We start from the raw sequence: 20,712 nt of genomic DNA, 5'->3' as shown, positions 1-20,712 counted from the left end.
TAAACTAGAACTCCTGCTCTCAGAAAATATATAGAGAATATACAAAATATTTTATCAGAGGACCATTTCATATTTACCATTAAATCTACAAAGTAAAAACTAGCAAAGTTACACAAAGTAAGATACTTCCCATTTGAAGTAGATTTTACTGATTATTGAAAGTAATGCCAGTTAAGTGTCCATGTATTAAGTTTCAGATGGGAATGCCCAAGTGTGAAATTGTTTTTGACATCGGTAGCCTCAAGCATTTAATTGGAACTTGACATTGGGGGATTCTTGTTGTTTTCAAAAGAATTCACTTTCAAAGGGAGGTGTAAAAATGGATAGGATGCTGGGGCTGTAAAGGGGTTTTATATGGGACTTGATATTGGTGGATCATCTGCATTAAATACATAGGGAAGGCAATTCATAAATATCAATGCAACCACACTTGCAGAATAACCTCTGTACCTCAGTATCCATCAGCATCTACGTGGCCTGAATTTTGAAAAATAAGTTCAATTTTCTTGAGTATATTTCAGTTTTCAGTTTAAACCCTTATATTTGCTTTTCTTTTTTAACCATTTATCACTCTCAAGGTCAAACAAAATACTGTTTAGATGGAATAAAATTCATCCTACATATGCTACAGTATAGGAAAAAGGCTGTAAAAATAAGTACTCTGTCCCAAAGAGGTGCACAACACAACATGGAGGGCTATCTTTTACAGCACCAATATGAATTTCCATTTTCTGTGCTAAATATTTCATGGCCTGTGAGTGAAGTCCTCAATTTAATGGCAAGTTGCTGAAGTAGTATGCTGTAGATTGGACTGATGTGGCCTGATGATTTGTGTTCCCAGTTAAAATTGGGGATATAGTGTACATTCAAAATTCTGTATGTTGACAGAAGCAAGTGACCCAGTAAGTTAAAAAAACTGTGCTTTAATCTCTGGGACCAGGATTTGCATGCACTACAGAGAGGAAGTGAAGTTTATTATGCTTTGACATGAATAATTTAATGCAAGTTCTTTGTTTACTCAAAGATAAACAATGTCACAATACCACTTTCCTATTCAACACTAGATGGCACTGTCAATCTCCTTGTAAGGATGTATGGATGCAGAGTGCATTAATTAGGAACATGAGGTAGCTCTGGTCAAGGGTGAACACTGAGGTGCATATCCAGTGTTGCGATGAGAACCCCAATCTTTCTATGCCTGATCAAGAATTGTTCAATTCAAATGTTGAGTAGAAAATTTCTTTGGGCTGATGCAGGTCCTGTTTGCTCAGTTATCCATTTGATGCATTAGGTGGCAAGATTTTCAGTGAACTCTGTGGTGCTACCCTACATATGGGGATGGAAAATAGGAAGGAAATATGCTTCAGTGGTTTCTGATGCACGCTGATATAAACTAGATATTGGAGACATTGGCAGGAGCTAGGAACCTGGCATGGATCTGCCTCTTGGCTGCAGGCGCTGTGGTAATTGGTAAATGAAAAGCAGGCAAAGTTTACCCTCAGAAACAGAAAGGAAAGGAAAATTCATTTTCCAGCTTTGAACACTATTTGATTGAGAAATTTGTTTTAAGATTTAAATGTTTTATTTCTTCAAAGACCAACAGCTAAAGAAACTCACAAATAGCACTGAGTAACAGGTTACTCCGATGTGTAGTCACTGTTACTTTTCATTCTTTCAATGCACAGCTGTGATTAAGGTGCAGTCAGACTTCCAGTGCATAGTTATAATTACAATGCAGATAGTTCCAGGATACAATAACAGCACCAACAACTTGTATTTCCTTTAACATAATACAACATCCAAGGACCCTTCACAGGAGTGTTATGAAATAAAATTTGACACTGAGCTACATAAAAAGATTTAAGGCAGAAGATCAAAAGCTTGATCAAAGAGATAGGCTTTAAGGAGTGTCTTAAAGGAGGAAAGAGAAGTAGAGAGGCGGACGGTTTGGCGAAGGAATTTCAAAGCTTAGGGCCTTGACAGCTGAAGGTATGGCCACCAATGGCAGAGCGATTAAAACCGGGAATGCTCAAGAGGCTGGAATTGGAGGAGTACAGTTACCTGCAAGGGTTGTTGGGCTGGTAGTAATTACTGAGATAGGGATGGGTGAGACCATAGAGGGATTTGCAAACAAGGATAAGAATTTTAAAATTGGGGTGTTGCTTAACTAGGAATCAATGTAGGTCAGTGAGAACACTGGTGATGGATGAATGTAACTTGGTACAAGTAAGGACATGGGCAGTAGAATTTTGGATAGCCTTAAATTTACAGAGTGGGGAAGATGGGAGATGGCATATGAGTGTGTTGGAATAGTCAAGTCTAAATGTAACAAAGGCAGCAATGAGGGAATAAACTGAGGCAGGAATGAAGTTGGGCAATGTTACGGAGGTGAAAATAGGTGGTCTTAATGATAGTGCAGATGTGGCTGGAAGCTCATCTCAGGGTCACATATGACACCAAGTTATAGGCTTACATGTGGAACCTAACAGTGTGTTTTTGATGATGTCAGCGAAAGGCAGCATGTAGATGAGAAATAAGAAACGGCTTTGGATAGATCCTTGGGGGAACACCACAACTATCAGTGTGGGGTGTTTGAAGAGAAGTCATTCCAAGTGATTCTATGGCTACAACTGGATAGATAAGAATGGAACCGGATGAGTGTGGTCCCATCCAGGAAAAATGTCAAAGGCTGCAGACAGGCCAAAAAGCATAATAAGGATAGATTACCCCGGTCACATAGGATGTCATTTGTGACATTGATAAGAGACATTTCAATGCTGTGGCAAGGACATAAACCTGATTGGAGGGGTTCAAACATGACGAAGATGGGCACTGATTTGTGAGATGACAACACGTTCAGGGACTTTGGAGAAAGTGTCCTGGTTCATCCTTATCTGTCTTTCCTATATCCTGCTCAACTTCCCAAGTACTCCTGTAATTTGGAGAGGAAAAGGAGTTAGAGATGGAAAGGTAGATTGCAAGGATGGACAGTTCAAGGATAGTGATGATGGTAGCATACTTAGAGGAGGACAGAGAACCATAAACAATATCAGTTAATATGGAGACCAGGAAGGAAATTGGATGGTCAGCTGTTTAGTGGAAATAGGGTCAAAGGAGGAAAAGGTTTGTTTCATAGACAAGATGGGCTCAGAGGGTCCTGGGGGGAAATAGGAGAGTGTAGAAAAAGTTGCAAGTTCAGGGCACTTGCAGTTCAAGTGTACAGTTCTAGATACATTGCAGTTCCAGTGCACAATCACAGTCACAATTTCCTGCACAATCATTATAACAATTAAAGTGTAAATCGTAGTTTTGAGAACCATTGCAGTTCCAATGTGCATTCACAATTCCAGATCAGCAGGGATTTCAGCTCTTATTGGTCTTTTGAAAGGTTCTGCAGTTCTTACTGACTTGCACTGGCTGAAAATTTTGTTTGTGAATGTAGTCATTTGATTATTACGAGTTGTAAAGGACAAAACTTGCATATTTGGTCCTGGCTCTGATTTCCCTCAACTGTCTTAAGTCCCTGAAACCAAACCAGCAATTACTTATTAAAAAGTTATTATTTGTTTTATATAGCATCGAGTTCTTTGCTTTAGTGGTAAAGTAGTTCAGTGCATAAAGGGTGGAAGACAATTCGTACATTATAACTGTCAACATCTAATTCACTGGGAAGCTATATGCAGCCACCCTGGTCTTTTAAAACCCTGGAGCAGTATTGAAGACAAAGAAAAGTTTATTTTTGTTCTCTTGTTTGTTGAGTTGCTTCCTGAGGTTTAAATAAAGCTTCCCTTTGCTGTGTAACCCACACCCTTACAGAATAAAAGCCAGCTGGGGCCGAGTGCTCTCCAGCAGATTGGGTTGCCTTTACTCAGTGGCCTGGAAATGCTGAATTACATCTGACTACTTGGGAAGCTGAGCAGGATGTGGGAAAGACAGATGAGGATGAACCAGGACACAGCAAATCCGCATTCCAGAGAATCTACACTGACTGTTGAGGCAGCTGCATTTACAAAAAAAAATCTGAACAGATTTTTTTAAATAAACCACAGCTTTTGGTAGAGAAGAACAGTAGAGTTTTGGTGTCAATAAGTAGAAATGAACTTTCATTACAGGGGAAAGAGGTCTGATAGGAAATGTGCTATATTTATATATGCATACACCAGGTCAAAGGTAATGAATAAATTGAACAAAATTGCACCAAATTCTTGAATGAAATCAGTTATTGTTTAATCCTTTCTCGTACTCTGTATCAGTGGTTTATCTGCCTCAGTGTTAACCAACTTGCTTCAGACCATAGGGAATGAATCTATGTCTTTCCCTGTGTAAATTGGGTCAATATTACACGTTAGGTGGAACTTACAATTTCTGAGGGACCATAGCACTGGGGGGTAGCAGTGTTGCCACCTGTTATATACCTGCCCCAGTTTCCTTTCCACTTCCTTCAATGAAAACAAATCAGGTGGATTGTATAAGGGATCACCAATCTGCTACCACCCGTTTTACAGCCTCAGCAAATTTGATAGGTCCATCCATAGTGCAGTTTCTCACAGAGCCATTGAGGGAACAATTAGAGTGGGCTTAGCAGTTTTAAGTTAACTCAAGTAAACTTGAGAATGGTCCTTTTTGCAGCTTACTGGTGGACTGCTAACTCTGATGCAGTGGTACTCCTGTATGGCCCACCATCTTTAGAAAAAGGGGATAACTTATAAGTTTACAGCACAGTGAAGGCAAAAAAAGTTCCATTTCCCTTTACTATATATCTTATGAGTGCAGTACACAACAATGATTTTGGCAAAAGGCAATGGGCAGAATTTTCTGCCTGTCGGGCGGGTGGGCCCGACCCAATCTCAGGCGGGCAGGGAGCTGATCCCCCCCGGAGAAGTGGGCCCTGCCGCCATTTTACATGGGCGGGCCAGTTAAGGCCCGCCCAGCGTGACATCTGGTGGGGAGCGCTCCCTGACTGGGCAGGGGGGGGTTCCCCAAAAGCAAGATTGCGCTCTTTCACGCATGCGCACGAAAGAGTGCACATCTCCCTGAGGCTAAGTGCTGCTTCAGGGAGATTGCTTCCACTTTTAAAAATATTAAAAATAGAGAAAAAAAAAATTCCTTAACATGTCCCATGACAATGTCACATGAGATGGGACACATTCACAATTTACATAATAAGTTTATTAAACTTTTTTAAACCCTACATGAAACCTCATCCTGCAGGTGGACGAGGTTTCCTGTTTTTTCTATTGCTCGCCGGGGCTCCTGGCCTGCCCGCCAACCTTAAGGTTGGACGGGCAGGTCCTTTAATTGTATAATTGATCCTGTTAATGGCCTCAATTGGCTATTGACAGGTCGGCGGGCCCCGCAGCTGATTTTGCTGTCCCCTTGCCTTCCTGAAAATTTAAATGGACTGGGATGACGTCGGGGGTTCCGCCCGACATCATTCTGTGTCATTTTACGCGTCGGTGAGCGGGTCCCGCCCCCTGCTCGCTGACGGCAAAATTCTGCCCAAGAAGTTTTTTCCATCTACAGTAATGTATTACGATTCCAAAGAACCAATCAACAGAAGATATTAGGAAGGGGATAAAATAATAAATATTAACGAGTTTATTGACTTGGCACTGAGTGTATAAAAAATTCCTGATGACTTGGACAATAAGAACAACAATTTATTGTCAAGGTCATTGCCTTGGTTCCATGAGAAACTCACTAGGTTGGTTGTTTTTTTTGCACCATACTTGGTTCAAGTTACCCGCAAATTGGTTGTGGCATTCCTCATGGTCAATGTACTGTTTTTAAGGGGCATGGCCATTATATCATGTACTTTAAATATATTATTCTGCTACCAACATCAATTTATGTATAAGTCGCTTGACCCTTTAAGGCACCAAAATCAAATTGCTGTAAATAGGTGTGTTGTAGGGTCAGTTGCTAGGTAGTTGCTATTGGGTGCATCCTGAGGTCAGTTAGAGGGTAATCCCTGTTATTGGGGAAGCGCCAAACTCTATTCCCTGACTACTGACTGCACCCCTCTCCCTGGCAACAGTCCAAGATAAAGCCCGTCTGTCCGCAGCCTTTCTGTATCATTTGATACCAAGATAAGCTTCTGACCTTATATTCTCGTCATCACTTTTCCACCTCCATAACATTGCCTGACTTTGTCCCATCACAGCTCATTTGCTGCTGAAACCCTCACTCATGCCATCGGTATGTCTAGACTAGGATATTCCAACACACTGCTGGCTGGTCTCCCACATTCTACCCTCTGTAAATTTGAGGTCATCCAAAACTCTGCTGCACTTGTCTGAACTTGCAGCAAGTCCCATTCCTCTATCAGGCCTGTGCTCATTGACCTATGTTGGCTCCTGGTCAAACAATGACTCAAATTTAAAATTCTCATCCATTTCCAGGTCTCTCCATGGCCTCATCAGGCCCACAACCATCCAAGATATCTGTGCCCCTCTAATTCTGGCTTCTTGTGCATCCACAATTTTAATTGTTCCACGATTCATAGCTGTGCCTTCAGCTGCCTAGGCTCCAAGCTCTGGAATACCTTCCCTACACCCCTCCGCCTCTCTACTTCACTTTCCTCTGTTCCATTAAGATGCTACTGAAAGCCTTCCTCTTTGACCAAGCTTTAGGTAATCTGAAATGTTATGGCCATGTACTCAATATAAAACCTTTAGATATACAAAGATAGATTCTGAGCATGCTATAGTCACTTCAGGGACAGATACTAAACAATTTCCTAGCTTACAACTGTGATAGCTTTGGTCCAAAAACTTTTCAAACGAGTGTTGCTAGTCAATGGGTAATGATGGGATCACAAACAATTCATCTAATTACACTCAATTCCCTGTGTACAGATTTGATGTCAGCATATTATTTTCCAGTCATTATTCGTGGGAAGCTTAGTTTCCCTCCTTCTTAATTCCCACTGCAGAACATCATTGGAATTTCTTTTCCACTGCCCTTTCTTCTCACAGTGAGAAACTCTAGAGATGTCTATCTCTATGCTCATGTGAGATCATCACATTATGGTTAGATTATTTTGCAAGGAAGTTTTAAAAACAATCTACTGTGTTTTTCATGGAACCAGGACAACGATTTTGACAATAAATTGTCGTTCTATTGTCCAAGTCAGCTGGAACTTTTTATACACTCTGTGACAAGTCAACAAACTTGTTAATATTTAATATTTTTTCTCCATCTCCCATTATCTTCTGCTGCTTGGTTCTTTGTAACCATAATGCATTCCTGTAGATGGAAAGACTTTTCCTTGTCTTTTGCCAAAGTCATTGTTGTTGTTGTATTTATAAGATATATAACAAAGGACAGTGGAACATTTTTTGCTTTCACTGTGTGGTTCTTGGATTCCCAGGTCATGTACAGTACAGTTTAGATTTATAGCAAACCTATTTATACATAGTACCATTCAGTATTTCTTTGTAGCCTCTCTGCAAGAACAATTTGGATATACAGCAACTGAAAGCTGTTCTGAGTCTGCTTCAAACCCACACTTGCTACCTGTATTGTCAAAGTTGGCAGAAAGCAGCGACCCTGGGATATTTATGTTTGACTATGATGATCATTCTTGTGATTATGTTACTCTCAGTAAAGCACCTCACGCTGAATTCACCTCCTATTTGCAGGTTAAAGGCAGGGTGGGTCTTCTGTTTTGTTTCTGTATCTAAATGACAAGAACTGTGTGTAGTAGTTAGGATGGAGTTCTGATCCAATGACTTACATGTTAACAGTGCAACCTCTTTGATTTGTACTTTATTTTCCCGTGTGCCCTGACAGCATTGACACACCTTCCATCTTTGCCAATTTTGGATTAAGCAACTGAATAATGTAATCAGTTCAGGGAATGGCTGGTGAACAAAACAGCAGCCCCTGGGTTTCAGCATAAGGATTCTTAATTTTGTTCTCTCCAGAAATGATGAGTGATTCTGAGCAGAGTCCATGTTTAACGTGACAACTTAACAAATCCCCATGCAGCAAAAGCAAAATTTTGACTAACTCATTCACAATAAGCCTTTGTTGTGAACTAGTGGAAACATAGAATGCAATTGATAAAACATTGATAAAAATCTCAGAAACTCTTAATTCAAAAAAAGGAATTTAATTTATTCCCACTTTGTAAATTATTGGCCCAGCCCTTGGTGCAGGACACTGCCAACAAATCCTGCAGACTCTGTGCTTTACACTACATTAGGATGATAGTCATAGTAAAAAGATGAAATCTGCATACTCACAATTTTGTTTAGATGATAGAAAAATTGCCAGAGGCTAATGCTCCTTCCCAACAAACCTGTAGGCTGCTCAATTGTTAACAACCAGTTATGAGGGCCTGTTGTTTGCAAGTGCTCTATATATTGCGCAGCTCTCTCTACTTCCAGCTCTCTTCCCTTCTCATGCTGTGTTTGCTCCTATCTCTGCTAAAGCATGTGGTATTAACTAATTTATATGAAATGTTAACTAAAAGAGGCAGGATGGCATTTCAACCTGGAAATTTCAAGGGATCCCAGTAGAGATATCTGCTGGATTACTGACTGCCATTGATGCATGTGTCCTCAGTTCTGAGGCTCCCATCAATATGTAAGAATAATTGGCAATAATAATGTCAACGCAGACACTAATATTGCTGCTTGGCTTTCAGATCAAATTTTCATTTTCCTTATTGTTTCCTCACTTATTTTAGCAAGTCAGTACTGGGTAATGTCATATTTTCCACCTTTTGCATTCATGTCATGTCCAAAACTACCAGCAGGTACAGCAATTGCATAATAAATCTCACCAACACCATTAAGCACCCCAAGATCAGCCATAGCAGGAGTCAGCTGCAGAGTGAAGTTCTCTCTACAATGGCCCAACAATGTACATTTATCCCAACTTCAGATAAGTATTCCTGTTTACATCATTGTTTTTTTTTCATTTCCAATGCACCTATCGTTATGATTTCCCCGACTGAGGTTACAATCTAGTGCCAGTTAATGCCAATTTATTAGGCTGACATGTGCTGTCCCCATGAACTCCAGAAACAGGATAACGCTGTGCAAAAGTCACTTCAATTAGGAACGTTGAAGGCAGCTGAAAATGAAGATTCATTCAGTCAGATTGGGCTCTGATTAGGGCTTGGAAATGAAGCCCTGTGCATGAATTCACTGTATTACCCAGTCTCCCTAGGAGGTGCTTTAATATCTTGAATATATAATATGACCACTGTTGCTGTAAATAACATCACATTATAAGGGGGATTCTCCTCTTTCGGATGGACTTTCAGTTAGGTGGGCCTTTGCCCATCTGTCTGGATCCGCCTCAGCCCTGATGCATTTCCTGTGGCAGAAAATCTTGGTAGCCTTGTGGTTCCTATTTTGAACAGAACATATCATTTAATCATTTATGATCAAACATATGGGACTGGATTTTACAGCCCCCCCGCTGGACATGTTTTTGGGGTGCCCTGGGTGCATCGAGGGCACACCCCCCAAGAGGATATTCATACTTTGTAACTCCACACCTGGCCTCCAAAAACTGTCCCCCCACCTCACCCATCTCCTAGAGTGCTTAACCCCTTCCTGCCCTAAAGTCCAGGACTTACCTTAGTCTGGGATCCATTGCTCTTCTTTCTGGGACCTGCTTGCAGTCCCAGCAGTGCTCACTACTGAGTTCCAGCACTGCTGGGACTGTTAGAGGTGCCGACAATGAGATTGGCCTACAACTGTTGAGGGCGGGACTTCCTCCCATGGAGGGGCAGAAGTCCCACTCTCTGTTCATTATGGCCCCTGGTAGCATGTGGCCTTTTTATAAAGCGGTTGATTTGGAACTGACTATTGTAATGGTGGGATGGGGGGGCTGCATGGGTGGCAGGGAAGGGGGTGAGCAATATGCTCCCCTCACCACCCTATAAAAGTCAACCCATGGTAGTTTGAGTGCTCTTCAACCATTCAATGTGACACCTGAAGGGTTAATTCACTGACTGCGAACTTTACGCTTGCCAAAAACAAAAAGCTCAGAAAGGTCAATCTTAGTATCTCTTGTTATTTGCCTAATTGAAAGAAAAGGAACAGTACTTTTACAAGGAGCTTGAGGTTACTTTGGTTCACTTGCATCCTAACACATGCCAATATCATTGAGCTGAACTTGCTGCACCCTGTGTATTGCAGGTTGCTGCTTTCAGCTGTGTCATAGGCTACCCACGTGAATAACGATGTGATGTCTCCTGACATCAATCACTCTTAAATCTTGCCTGACAGGCTCAAAGAGATGCAGGAAGGAAGTGCTGGGTGAATTAGAATGAAACCCTAGCTGATTTGCCTTGAACTCTTTAACATTGTCTCACATGCTTCTTCCCGTATGGGTAAAGATCAATACAAAGTTAATTCAATCTCCAATGATCAGCTGCTGTGGATAGAAAGGCTGGTTTGTTGTTTAATTAGAAATGTTTTATGCTCATTTCCAGCTTTTCTCAATGACATTGCAATCATGTACGACGCTGAATTAGTGGCAACCTGTTCCCACAACAGGCAGTTTGAAAATGCAGAACTCCAAAATAAAAATCACCTATAAAACAAAATGACAAAACTTTAGATTTATATTATGTAGACCCTCCCAATTATAACTCGGTCAATACAACACTCAGACTGTATCATACAGATAAACTGATACCGCATGAATATACAGACTGACTTAGGTATTAAGCTGCTTGGTTGATATTTTGTACAGATTGATTGGTGTATTCTAGTCTGGTAGTATTTTATTCAGATTGGGTAATATTTCAGGCTGAGCATTCTGTACAGATGGGCCAGTGTTTCACAGAGATTCTCTGGGTTTTTTTACCTCGGTTTTGGATCATTCCTTTTAGCCAGGATTTTCTGCTCCTGTGTGCGGCAGGTGTCATAATGGGCGGGAGCGGATCTCTTGGGAGATCGCAAAAACCGGTTTCATGTCTCCATAAAACCAGTTTGTGATCATCTGCTCCACCTGTCAATGGCAGGGCGTGTTTCCCACTGCTGCACATCAGGAAGCTAATTTCAATACATTAGAAGATGAGGCCAGATGGAGACATGAGACTGTGTGTGAGAGAATGAATGGTGATGTCCCTTGAGCTGGCAGTGAGTGAGATGGCAGTGAATCTGTGATGACCTTGTGAGTATGTGAGTTGAGAGCGACGAGGTAGTTGCCTTACTCTGGCAGCATGGATGAGATCATTCATCCTCTTTCTGCATTGGATGACCATCCTCTTCTGTGCAGCGTTGGCACTGACCACCACTGCCACCGCCTCCCAAGGCAGAGCGGAGAGATTGCTGGGCCTCCTGCAGCCAGGGCATGGGTAGAGGACATGACAGCGGGCTTCCAAAAGGCATTCCAGTAATGGGTCACTGAACTCTTCTTGGCTTTCAGGGCCATGTCTTCACTGGAGCAGTCCTGGGCTGCAAACATTGAGAACTGTGTGTGTGGCTGCAGTTTAGATATGGCACCCGGAGTGAGGAAGCTGTGAGGTAACGATGTAGTAGGTGATTCAGAGGCTGCCCGCCAGCGATATGGTTGCTGCATAATTAATAAGGTGGGAAATGGACAATACAGCGCAAAAATCCACCATTGTGGCTGGCAGGAAAAATGTCTTTCTCTACGTCTGCCGCTGCACTTAGTGCAATTCAGGGAAAATTCTGGCCTTTGTGTTTTTATTGCAATAATTTGCTTCACTTCAAAAACACTATGTAATATAGATATGTACAGCGGACATTATAATACATTCAAAGGGTAGTTTACCCTTGTACCACATGTACATGCGACTAGCACCTAAATTGTTCCCAGCACTACACATGCTCAAAGTGCCAGCAAGAATCTCAGCCTACAGATATAAAAACAGAAAATGCTGGAAAACCTCAGCAGGTCTGGCAGCATCTGTGGAGAGAGAAACGGAATTAACTTTTCAAGTCTGTATGACCCTTCTTCGGAGCTAGTTCTGACGACACCATTGACAAGCATCAGAAGGGCATGTTCAAGATAAAATCCAGATTCGGCCAATCAAATTCTAGTAACTTAACCCAGGTGTCAAAAGCTTCTTTCTGATAAGCAGGATGTCGATATATCCAATACAAGAAAACTGCAGTGGAATGGAGAGAGTGACTAGACTGTAGTGTGACTCATCGTGGCTGCCCCAGGCTCCTTCTGAATTTTTATTGTACAGTCAGTGAGCTCCCTTCCTTCCCATTCCCCCTGTCCCCCAACACTATTTAGCAACAGCGCTTTACATGAAGATATGACAAAATATGACAATGGAACATGAGGGAGAATTTTCTCCCCGTCGTGCGGGCTGGGCGGGAGTGGGCACGGGTGGGCACGCAGCCTGATCGGCTGCACGCCATCATTTTACGTGGACGGGCCAATTAAGGCCCGCCCAGTGTGACGCACACCCGGAAGTGCTCAGCGCTCCCTGTGCGGGCGGGGGGAGGATGGAGAGTCGGGGCCTGCACTCTTTTGTGCATGTGCGCAAAAGAGCCAGAAATCTCCCTGAGGCACGGATAATGTCACTGTGAAAACCTGAAAAAAAGATTTTTAAAAATTATCTGGACATATCCCCTCATGTGACAGTGCCACATGAGCTGGGACATGTCAATGAATTTTAATAAAACATTTTATTTGATTTATAAACCCTTCAGGAAAGCTCATCCCGCCCGTGGATGAGGTTTCATGCAAAATGCGAAGACCGCCTGGGCTCTTCATCTGCCCACCAGCCTTAAGGTTGGATGGGCAGTCCAGACAACTGCTTTAACTGGCTGTTAAATTGCCTTTTTAGACCTTTGACAGTTCAGCGGGCGCACAGCCGACTCCGGTGCCTGCTCACCAAACTGAAGATCGGAATGAAGCGGGGTGACATTGGGACACACGCCCGACATCACCGCGCGTCATTTTACGCGTCGGCAAGCAGTGCCCGCCCCCGCACGCTGACCAGAAGATTCAGGCCATAATAAACTTTTGTTGTATTAGAGAAAAATTCCGCAAACCCTCAGGTAAATGGTCAAACAAAACATGTACAGGGCTGTTGTCTTAAAGGGATAATCCAATTATGTATTATCTATTCACTTGGGCCAAAATATTAACTTTACAGACAAACCCAAATTGACCCAACTCTGACTGGTTCAGAATGCGCGCTTGGGTTGCAGCACATTCCTCATGACACTAATTAAATTGAAAATTTCAGTTTAAATCTATAACAAATGGAGATTATTGTAACTATTTTAAATGTCATATAAACATACAAACATATGAACATACGAATTAGGAGCAGGAGTAGGCAATTCAACTCTTTGAGCCTGCTCTGCCATTCAATAAGATCATGGCTGCTCTGATTGTGGCCTCAACTCCACATTCCCACCTACCCCTGAAAACATTTGACTCCCTTGTTAGTCAAGAATCTATCAAACTTTGCCTTAAAAATGTTCAATGACCCTTCCTCCACTGGTCTTTGGGGAAGAGAGTTCCAAAAATACATGACCCTCTGAGAGAAAAAAATTCTCCTCACATCTGTCTTCAATGGGAGACCCTTTATTTTTAAACAGTTTATTTTAAACTATTTTCAACCTAGATCTCCCTTGCTTCATCATGGGTATTGTAATAATGCCAGCCAAAAGTTTATTGCACTTCCTGTGCCTGAAGCCAATTGCTGTTTGACACATTGTGATGGAGTGCAACATGCACCAAGGCCCATTGTCCATCAGCCATTTAGATGAGTACATGATGATTGAAGGAACCATATTGCATTGCTGCTAGCAATTTGGAGGGGATACCCAATGCACTCAGCAGCCCTGGCTCATTCTGTTGTACATGTACTGAGTGATTGGGAGACCACTGTGCTCATTGAATTGAATTTCATGCTTGCAAGCAAATAATTAGACAAGATCTAGTGATCTAGATTGACGTCACTGTAGCTAAGATAGTGCCTAGTGATTAGCATGGTTGTTTATGGATCAGACTTTCTGGTGAGTGCTTCAATCTGTCATTATTACTGGCTCGCAGTGAGTACTGGGATTTGTCAGCTGTTCCAGGAATGCAGTTGGAGAATGCTGTCAGAGACTGTGCAGAGTTAAACTATCCATTCCTCTGAGCTCTGTCCACATGCTCTCTACCAGCTGTAATCTGAGCTGCCCACCTTTGCTGCCACAACTGCTGAGTCAGCCTGTGCTAATTGAAGCTGGGTACTTTCTGGATTGGCAGGTGGCGGCAGTCAGTCTGACGTGGGGCAAACAGATCAGGATGATAAGATGTCCAAGTACCACTCCCTCTCGCACTCGCTCTCAGAAATCCAAGTAACCTAATAACCTAATGACCTAATTTGAAATCACACAATAATCATCATTATTCAGGAATAGCTGTTTATATTTTAATTATTGCCTACTGTAATCAGCCCCAGTATTGGGAGTGGGATGGGGGAAGGGCTGAACAGAGGTGATGATACTGACTCCCAAAATACATAAACTGTCTCCTGCTCCCATCAGAACACAAACTGAAATAGGTTCACATTGAAATGGATCTGCACTTCCACAGGTACAGATTAATACACACTGACATAAGCATGTACTAAAAATAGTACACACTAATAGTGATGCACACTGAAATAGGTACACATTAACACAGGCACTCACTGACACATATACAAGGTGAGATGGGCACAGGCTGACAATGAAGTACACTGATGGGGGTATACAATGAAACAAGTACATGATAATACAGGGACACTGACAAACGCACAGTCTTAAACAGTTGCACATTGGCAAAGGTACCCACTGATACAGGAACATAACAGTTGCACACTGATAGTGGCACATACTGCCAAAGGCACACATTAATACAGGTACATGCTAACACAGGCATGCACTGACGGAGGTACAGATAGACAGGTGCACCTTTTGCTCAAGGCTGACAACTAAGTGTTGGATTAAGGGAGCACTGTACAGTCAGAGGTGTCATCTTTCGGACGAGATGTTAAACTAAGGCCCACCTGCCTGCTCGGTGGACATAAAAGTTCCCATGGTGCTATTCCATAGAAGAACTGGGGAATTTGTGGGAGTTTGCTGAGGGCATATTGGCTGCTGCATTTCGTACAACAGTGATTGCTTTTCAGAAGTACTTCATTGGCAGTACAGCACTTTGAGATGCCTGATGATTGTAAAAAGTGCTATATAAATGCAAGTTTTTCTTCCTTTTCTTTCTTTTTTATTGAAGTAGAAACTGATCAACGTGCACACAACCACAGATGCAGATTGACACAGGGACACTAATAACAGATCACACTGATATTGGTGTAAATATGTGACATATATACATATTGACACAACACATTCTAATACAGTTATAGACTGACACAGTTATAGACTGACTAATACAGATGCAAACAACAAGTGGCACACATTGAAACACATATACTCTGATATAGGTGCACACCGAAAAAGGTATATCTTAATTTTGGTATGCAATGATACAGATGCACCCTGACACGAGGAGCACAGTGACACAGAAGCACACAGGCAAAATGGCATAGGCATGACTGACAAAGGTAAAACTAACAAGTAAATACTGACATGACTACACAACGATTTAAGCGTACCGTGATACAGGTTCACCATGACACAAGTACGCTTTGATGCTGTGCACACAGCAACAGTGCAACCTGAAACAGATTTAAACTGCAGAAAAAGATAATTCACTGGGGTAAAGTCTCTGTTTCCTGGCAATTGTGAGTAATGAGAAAAAGCCTGTAGCTAAAGAGTAACAAGCTATACAGACATAATTCTGCCATTTTATCCAACATACCATCGAGATATTGGAATCAGTAAAAGTGAAAGTGGGATTCTGTTAATGTTAATGTGAAGATTCCTATCCAACCTTACTGGAATGATGTTGCTGCCTCTGTCCTTCTGGAGGCACCTCACAGAATGCTTACTTCAGCTAAATAGATGAAGGAAACAGAATAACCTTTCTCACATGTGAGCACTAATAGCTGAAGCTGTACAAAAAGTTCTATCCATTAGGCTGAGACAGACAGAATTCCAGAGGGACATGGTCAGTTATCCATTACATATCCAGCAGGATTTACTCACTGTGGTAAGGCAGCCCAAACTACTACATACTTTTCTCACATTCATTAAAAAGTACAAAAGAAAACACGTTCAGATGCCTTGAGTTCTATATATTGCACAGACAACATAATAAATTGCATGTGGCAGTGCAACATTACTACAATCCATTCACTGAGGTTTTATCAGCCTGGGTGAAGCAGCAATTTATATTTCGCTCACAGAGATGTATTTCTCAGGGTGCATTAGACAGGGTCTGGGTGATCATCAGTGATCATCTGGGTGATCTTCAGTTAGGAAGTGAAGGGGTTTAAGGAAGTTTGGAGACAGTGAAAGAGGTAGTAAGGTAAAGCAGTTTTGGAAGAAAATTCTCGAGTCTAAGTTTTAGTTGCTGAATTGAGGGAGTGGGGAACAATAAAACTCAAGAATCCTAGGGTGTAGGGCTGTGAAGATTTCCTAGATAGCATGGAGGGAGGCCATGGAGAGATTTAAAGAAAAAAACCAAGATCTTGAAATCAATTTGCAGTGACACAATAGCCAATGAAGCCTGATGAGGGTTGGAAGGCTGACATTTAAAAAGATGACTTTGAAAAAAAGGCCTGCGTTAAGATGCTTCAATACACAAGAAATGGAACATTAATTTTGCAGTACTCACAGCAAGAGAGAAGTGTGTGTGTCACTGCAAAATGGAACAATCTGTGTGCAGCATCTCTTTTATTGAGAAGATTAGGTGAATGGCCTAGACTTACAGTGTAGGACACCAGCAAAGGGGAACAGAGTGGCAAAGAACACAAGTTATATCTAAAAGTAGTGGTTAGGTAATTTAAAGTTTAGACTTTAAAATCTGTGGATTGTGGTTGCAAAGAAAGACTGAGAGAGCTCGGAATTTCACAGCTTGAGGTCCTTGAAAGAGTTAGAGTAGCAGACAGTGTGATTTAAATACAGTGAGGGTATGGCAAGGAGGAAGGACATCCAGGAAAGCAACATATGTGCCATGGGTGAGCAGGAGAGCAAAGCTCACTGACTATAGTAAAACTGATCAAAGTAGAGATAACATGTTTATGATGAATAGATGCATGTGTGCTATGTATGTGCATCACCTAATGAAAATGATCTCAATATACATGCACATGCACTGTTTCATAGAAGCACATGTGCACATACACAATCTAAGAGCAATGCATACACACATAGGGAGTAATATCTCCATTGCAGGGATAGTGTTAAACAGGTGATGTGGAAATAAAAGCCTTGAGAGATGTAAAATGCATTGCCAATTCACTATCACAATCGCCAAAATGATACGAAATGTGTCACAGAAGTGAACATGTGCACTCCAAAAGAGGTTCATACATGTATACTGTCTGAGGACAAAGTGAATTAACAGAAGCAACTCTTGATTTATATGAAGCTGCTTCCTGAGAGATAACATAAGGTGCCAATTGCACCTCCATAACATGATCCAAGCTCCTGCCTTGGCATAGTGTCAGCTGTGGCTCAGTGGGTAGCATTCTTGCTTCTGAGTCAGAAGATTGTGATTCATAGTCCCACTCCAGAGTATAAAAATCTAAGCTGAAACTCTAGTGCAGTACTGAGTGAATGCTGTACTGTCGGAGATTTCATAGAGGTATTCAAAATCACAAAGGGTTTGAAGGGTTTTGATAGAGTAAATAAGGAAACTGTTTCCAGTGACTAAAGGGTCTGTAACCAGAGGACACAGATTTAAAGTAATTGGTAAAAGAACCAAAAGCAAGATGAGGAGAGGTTTTTTTGACGTAAGATTACATTTCCTGAAAGGCTGTTGAAGGCAGATGCAGTCATTGTCAGCTGTCTCTCAATTTGAGGATGATGTCTACTCAGGGTCGCAAGTTTTAGCCATGGGTCTCCATGTGACTGAACAGGCTGATTCACGACCCACAGATCTTTGGGCACATTGGGGCAGGTCATTCCATGATGTAGTGAAACTTAAAAGTTTTCTTTCTTTGACCACGAAGATGGTGATCTCACAGAGTGTGGTTCCCCAACCAGGAGAAAGTGGGAAAGCCTAATTTTAGGGCACCTTTTCTAGCCCCCTTCCCATTTGGGTGAGCGGAGGGTATCTTGGAGAAGATTGCTCAGTCACACTTGTTGCTCCTCAGAGACACTTCTGTCCCAACACAGGTACCCATTGACCTTCCTGCATCTGTTGTCTGTGGGCAAATTCTTGACTAGGAACTCCCAGGTTCACAGCCCTGTCCCAGTCGTCAATCCTTCATTGCCATAGGACTTGGCAACTGGACCCTTGGATCATCCTGTGCATGACTTTAACGTGAGGGTCTTGGGTGTCGTCATTGTCCACGTGATCTTGACAGGTTTGTGGTCAGATTCCGGTGATGTTTCAAACCACAATGACTGGGACCACCTTGTCACTGCAAGCTTCTTCTGCCTTTGCTGCCAGTGAGACACACAATATTCGTTTTCCTTTCATAGTCATTCCTTCACAGTTTCAGTAAATACTTTCAAAAGGGAATTGGATATATCCTTGTAGGGAAAAAAATTGCATGGCTACAAGGAAAGAGAAGGGGAATGTGATGAATTGAATACTTCTTTCATACAGCCAGTATGGTGCGATGAGCCGAATAGCATCCTTCTGGAACATTCTATGATTCTAGAAGCTATCTCTCGAAAGATGAGACATTAAACTGAGGCCCCATCAGCCCTCTCAGGTCAGTCCGAAACATCCCATTGTGCCATTTCGAAGAAGAGCAGGGGAGTTATCCCCGGTGTCCTTAACAATACTTATCCCTCAATCAACATCTCAAAAACAGATTAGCTGGTCAATATCACATTGCTGTTTGTGGGACCTTGCTGTGCACAAACTGGCTGCTATGTTTCCTACATTACAACAGTGGCTACACTCCAAAAATAGTACTTAATTGGCTGTAAATGCACCCTGTGGCATTCTCAAGCCATGAAAGGTGCTGTCTAAGAGTAAGCTCTTACTTCTTTCTTTCTCTTTGGTATCAGAAAAGACATTCAGCTGTTGGAGTACTCATTATTTTTCACAACCCCAAGAGAATGCCCTTTGGTGTCACATTCAGATAGTGGACTAAAATCACAGACCACATTCACAGTGTGCATCAATGACCTCAACCTCCCTGTACTTCCATTTCATCAGAGTGAGATGCTTCCAAATCTCCCTTTCTCTTTTTCCCGATAAAGGTACCCTGAATAAAGTGTATCGGAGCAAGCCCAGTCATTCTTGAGTAAAGGCTAGAGGAGCGAAGCATATAAAAAATTGCTATAAGTAGATGATGTATGGAAATTAAAACTTAAGGTCATAACCTGAAGCTCAAGCTCCCCAATAACCTCAGAAAACAAATACATCAATACTTAGAGCAACTCAATCATTTTTGAAATTTTGCACATTTTCATTTCACAAATTTTTTAAATAAATTGCTTAAATGTGCAGATTAATCTCCTCCATTATCTAGGAAAGAGTCAGTGTGACACCACAGTTCAGGATAGCTTTCAGCTGCTATAAGCATTGGTATAAAGTGTAACTCAACAACATTGTGGCAAGGAGAGGGGGGGCGGTATTAAACTGCTTTATGATCAAAGTAGAGGTTTCCCCAACAGCTCCATTGATAAATACAATAGATGTTCAGATCAGTGTGTTCCAGGCTCAGTCTATGTTAGATTAGGTTATCTCAAATGGCGGGATGGCTGAACAATTGACCACAGTTTCCCTGGGCTGGGAAGTGAAAAACTATCTAGGATCTACAACTCTGATCACTATCCAATAGCTCCTATTGGTGCATGTGTATTGATAGCCTGGCAAGGCAACAAGCAAGTTCACGTAACATGACATCCACATGCTTAGGTCTGTGCTGGAAGAATGGCCATGAGTGAGATACTGGAGAATAGCCAGAGTCCATGGAATCATAGCCTAACATAAACTAGCTCCTTCAGACAGTGAAGGAAGAAAATTAAGAAAAAGAAAAGATTCAAAGAGTAATTTCTGACTCAGAGCTTCGAGCAGGCAGAGCTGCCTTACCGGGGGAATATGTTAGAAGTTTAGGTATGTAAAATAGTATCGTTCTTGAAGAATTGGGTGAACTATGCCATTCAGATTATCACAAGCAAAAATAGTTCCTGCTTGGTAAATTTATGAGTAGAGAAAAGGGGTATATAGTAACCAGGCAATACTGAAAATGAAAGGATTTTCTTTCCCACGATATATTGGTTAGCGGACCTAGGGATGATTATGGAAAGATGAAATCTTCATTCTCTTGTTGATTAGAACCAGCTTTCACTATAAGAGAAGAGATTAATTACTCTATTGTTCATATTGCAGCTGGCTTGCCAAGAAAAGTTTGGATCTGGATTTCTTGAGAACTTCAGTTAAAAAATAACCATTTTGCAAATCTTTGTGGCTCAGATGACCGTCCGTGCACTAAGTATAATCCAATACAATCACAACCAAGAAAGAATGAGCAGATATTTTATAGAGAGCTCATAATCACAAAATTACTCCCCTCCCCAGCACCCCCTCCCCATTCCAGTATAATTGTTTCAGCAGATATCTTCTTTTACTGACCAAGAAAACCTAGTATAGGGGAACACATTAGGCTTGTAAAGCATCTCAGTGTTTTCTCTA

This window comes from Cetorhinus maximus, chromosome 8, assembly GCF_964194155.1.
Source record: "Cetorhinus maximus chromosome 8, sCetMax3.hap1.1, whole genome shotgun sequence".
Lineage (NCBI taxonomy): Eukaryota > Metazoa > Chordata > Chondrichthyes > Lamniformes > Cetorhinidae > Cetorhinus > Cetorhinus maximus.
This window is presented reverse-complemented; position numbering follows the sequence as displayed.